This window comes from Stegostoma tigrinum, unplaced genomic scaffold (assembly GCF_030684315.1).
Source record: "Stegostoma tigrinum isolate sSteTig4 unplaced genomic scaffold, sSteTig4.hap1 scaffold_298, whole genome shotgun sequence".
Taxonomy (NCBI): Eukaryota; Metazoa; Chordata; class Chondrichthyes; order Orectolobiformes; family Stegostomatidae; genus Stegostoma; species Stegostoma tigrinum.
In genome coordinates this window covers 132,501-137,500 of record NW_026728226.1, presented here as the reverse complement: position 1 = coordinate 137,500, position 5,000 = coordinate 132,501, and positions in this window count along the sequence as shown.

Sequence of the window (5,000 nt, the reverse complement as noted above, 5' to 3'; positions counted from 1 at the left end):
GTATCGAACACAAAAATCGCCAGACTGTCGAACTTAATTCAGCTCAGAGTATCGAACACAAAAATCGCCAGACTGTCGAACTTAATTCAGCTCAGAGTATCGAACACAAAAATCGCCAGACTGTCGAACTTACCATGGGCTCAGAGTATCGAGTGTTAATCGCCCAGGTGTGTCGAACTTAAAATGGGCGGATTATCGAGTGTTTAATCGCCCGAGTGTCGAACTTAAAATGGGCGGATTATCGAGTGTTTAATCGCCCGAGTGTCGAACTTAAAATGGGCGGATTATCGAGTGTTTAATCGCCCGAGTGTCGAATGTCACGGCCAACATGTTCACAATTCGACAAAGCGTTCGAAAGTTCGACTATTAGCGTTCAAAAGTTCGACTGTTAGCGTTCAAAAGTTCGACAAAGTGTTCGCATGTTCGACAAAGTGTTCAAAATTCGACAAAGTGTTCGAAATTCGACAAAGTGTTCAAAATTCGACAAAGTGTTCAAAATTCGACAAAGTGTTCAAAATTCGACAAAGTGTTCAAAATCCGACCTCCGAGAGCTCTTTGGCATGCACACGAGTTCCAAATTGCCGCCCACCGTCTTTGGAACCGTTCCTCGGGCCCGTCTCAAAGTGGTCCCGAGCCGCCATTTTGTTCTAAAAAACGTGTTCCCGAAAATCTCCGGGTACCCCGCCAACCCCCCCGGCCGAAAATGACGAGTTGCACTTTGGGGGCGAATTTGAAATTTCAGTCCGACGATGAGGTACCGAAAGCCCGCAAACGGTACTCGGATCGTCCCCCTTGCCGACTTCCGTGATTTTTCAAAGTTAAAGTTTTCGGGCTGCGGACACTTTATTGCAACGGGGCAAGGCGCCGGGGCGAATTCCCACCCCTCCAGCGGGGCCCTGGAACTCCAACCCGGCGTGGATTTTCGGATTTTTCCCCTTCCCCACCGACTTTCCTCCGCTGACACTTAGAATTTTTTTTGACACTTAGAATTTTTTTTGACACTTAGAATTTTTTTGACACTTAGAATTTTTTTTGACACTTAGAATTTTTTTTGACACTTAGAATTTTTTTTGACACTTAGAATTTTTTTTGACACTTAGAATTTTTTTGACACTTAGAATTTTTTTGACACTTAGAATTTTTTTTGACACTTAGAATTTTTTTTGACACTTAGAATTTTTTTTGACACTTAGAATTTTTTTTGACACTTAGAATTTTTTTGACACTTAGAATTTTTTTTGACACTTAGAATTTTTTTTGACACTTAGAATTTTTTTTGACACTTAGAATTTTTTTGACACTTAGAATTTTTTTTGACACTTAGAATTTTTTTCTAAGTTTTTCCTTCTGGTTACTGACTTCCCTCGTCGGGCACGGGGATTTTCGACTTCCTCCTCCCGACCGAGGGGCCTCATTTTCGGGCATTTTCCTCAGATTTCCAAGCATTTTTAGACACTTTTCCCGACTTTTCCTGCTTACTGATTTCACACTTTTGGCCATTTTTATGCATTTTCCCGACTTTTCCTGCTTACTGATTTCACACTTTTGGCCATTTTTATGCATTTTCCCGACTTTTCCTGCTTACTGATTTCACACTTTTGGCCATTTTTAAGCATTTTCCTGGTTACTGATTTCACGCTTTTGGACATTTTCGGAGGTTCTGACGGCTTTTTCGCCTTACTGCTTCGGACATTTCGGGCACTTGGCTGACTTTTCCCGCTTACTCCTTCCGGGCTTTTACTCATTTTCGGAGGTTCTGACGGCTTTTTCGCCTTACTGCTTCGGACATTTCGGGCACTTGGCTGACTTTTCCCGCTTACTCCTTCCGGGCTTTTACTCATTTTCGGAGGTTCTGACGGCTTTTTCGCCTTACTGCTTCGGACATTTCGGGCACTTGGCTGACTTTTCCCGCTTACTCCTTCCGGGCTTTTACTCATTTTCGGAGGTTCTGACGGCTTTTTCGCCTTACTGCTTCGGACATTTCGGGCACTTGGCTGACTTTTCCCGCTTACTCCTTCCGGGCTTTTACTCATTTTCGGAGGTTCCGACGGCTTTTTCGCCTTACTGCTTCGGACATTTCGGGCACTTTGCTGACTTCTCCACCTTACTCCTTCCGGGCTTTTACTCATTTTCGGAGGTTCCGACGGCTTTTTCGCCTTACTGCTTCGGGCACTTTGCTGACCTTTTCCCGCTTACCCCTTTCAAGGTTTTGGACGTCTCCGGTCGGGTCCGCGCCCCTCGCCCGGGCCGGAACGCCTCCCCGCCGGCCGAGTTCCTCGGGGTCGCCCCCTCGCCCGGGAAAAACCGCTCCCCGCCGTCCCACAGCACTCCGACTCGGCCAGGCAGCCTCACGGGCACAGCGACTCCTGCCCACCTCGGGAACCGACGCCCCGCTCGGGCTCAGGCTCCGAAAAACCACCACAGCGGGGCAGCTACCCTCAATGCAGCCGAAATTCAAACTCCTCCCCTCCGAAAGGCGCGCCTCACCCGGCCACGGCCTCGGAACTGCTCCCCTTCCTCGGGATCGGCCCCTCGCCCGGGAAAACCCGCTCCCCGCCGTCCCACAGCACTCCGACTCGGCCAGGCAGCCTCACGGGCACAGCGACTCCTGCCCACCTCGGGAACCGACGCCCCGCTCGGGCTCAGGCTCCGAAAACCCACAACAGCGGGCAGCTACCCTCAATGCAGCCGAAATTCAAATTCCTCCCCTCCGAAAGGCGCGCCTCACCCGGCCACGGCCTCCAAATCGCTCCCCTTCCTCGGGATCGCCCCCTCGCCCGGGAAAACCCGCTCCCCGCCGTCCCACAGCACTCCGACTCGGCCAGGCAGCCTCACGGGCACAGCGACTCCTGCCCACCTCGGGAACCGACGCCCCGCTCGGGCTCAGGCTCCGAAAAACCACCACAGCGGGGCAGCTACCCTCAATGCAGCCGAAATTCAAATCCCTCCCCTTCGAGAGGCGCGCCTCACCCGGCCACGGCCTCCAAATCGCTCCCCTTAGGCGAAAATTAAGCCCCCGTGGCGGATAATACCCCTCCTTGATCGTGCACAAGGGCAGCTCCAAGTTGAACGGAGAAGTCAGTAACCAACCAAAAATAAGCTTGGTTACTGATTTCTCCCGTTGGTTACTGACTTCTCCCTTTGGTTACTGATTTCTCCCGTTGGTTACTCATTTCTCTTGTTGGTTACTGATTTCTCCCGTTGGTTACTGACTTCTCCCTTTGGTTACTGATTTCTCCCGTTGGTTACTGACTTCTCCCGTTGGTTACTCATTTCTCCCGTTGGTTACTCATTTCTCCCGTTGGTTACTCATTTCTCCTGTTGGTTACTGATTTCTTGGTTACTCATTTCTCTTCTTGGTTACTCATTTCTCCTGTTGGTTACTGATTTCTTGGTTACTCATTTCTCTTCTTGGTTACTCATTTCCCTTTCTGACACTTAGAATTTTTTTTGACACTTAGAATTCTTTTTGACACTTAGAATTTTTTTTGACACTTAGAATTTTTTTTGACACTTAGAATTTTTTTTGACACTTAGAATTTTTTTTGACACTTAGAATTCTTTTTGACACTTAGAATTTTTTTTGACACTTAGAATTTTTTTTGACACTTAGAATTTTTTTTGACACTTAGAATTTTTTTGACACTTAGAATTTTTTTTGACACTTAGAATTTTTTTTGACACTTAGAATTTTTTTTGACACTTAGAATTTTTTTTGACACTTAGAATTTTTTTTGACACTTAGAATTTTTTTTGACACTTAGAATTTTTTTTGACACTTAGAATTTTTTTTGACACTTAGAATTTTTTTCTAAGTTTTTCCTTCTGGTTACTGACTTCCCTCGTCGGGCACGGGGATTTTCGACTTCCTCCTCCCGACCGAGGGGCCTCATTTTCGGGCATTTTCCTCAGATTTCCAAGCATTTTTAGACACTTTTCCCGACTTTTCCTGCTTACTGATTTCACACTTTTGGCCATTTTTATGCATTTTCCCGACTTTTCCTGCTTACTGATTTCACACTTTTGGCCATTTTTATGCATTTTCCCGACTTTTCCTGCTTACTGATTTCACACTTTTGGCCATTTTTAAGCATTTTCCTGGTTACTGATTTCACGCTTTTGGACATTTTCGGAGGTTCTGACGGCTTTTTCGCCTTACTGCTTCGGACATTTCGGGCACTTGGCTGACTTTTCCCGCTTACTCCTTCCGGGCTTTTACTCATTTTCGGAGGTTCTGACGGCTTTTTCGCCTTACTGCTTCGGACATTTCGGGCACTTGGCTGACTTTTCCCGCTTACTCCTTCCGGGCTTTTACTCATTTTCGGAGGTTCTGACGGCTTTTTCGCCTTACTGCTTCGGACATTTCGGGCACTTGGCTGACTTTTCCCGCTTACTCCTTCCGGGCTTTTACTCATTTTCGGAGGTTCCGACGGCTTTTTCGCCTTACTGCTTCGGACATTTCGGGCACTTTGCTGACTTCTCCACCTTACTCCTTCCGGGCTTTTACTCATTTTCGGAGGTTCCGACGGCTTTTTCGCCTTACTGCTTCGGGCACTTTGCTGACCTTTTCCCGCTTACCCCTTTCAAGGTTTTGGACGTCTCCGGTCGGGTCCGCGCCCCTCGCCCGGGCCGGAACGCCTCCCCGCCGGCCGAGTTCCTCGGGGTCGCCCCCTCGCCCGGGAAAAACCGCTCCCCGCCGTCCCACAGCACTCCGACTCGGCCAGGCAGCCTCACGGGCACAGCGACTCCTGCCCACCTCGGGAACCGACGCCCCGCTCGGGCTCAGGCTCCGAAAAACCACCACAGCGGGGCAGCTACCCTCAATGCAGCCGAAATTCAAACTCCTCCCCTCCGAAAGGCGCGCCTCACCCGGCCACGGCCTCGGAACTGCTCCCCTTCCTCGGGATCGGCCCCTCGCCCGGGAAAACCCGCTCCCCGCCGTCCCACAGCACTCCGACTCGGCCAGGCAGCCTCACGGGCACAGCGACTCCTGCCCACCT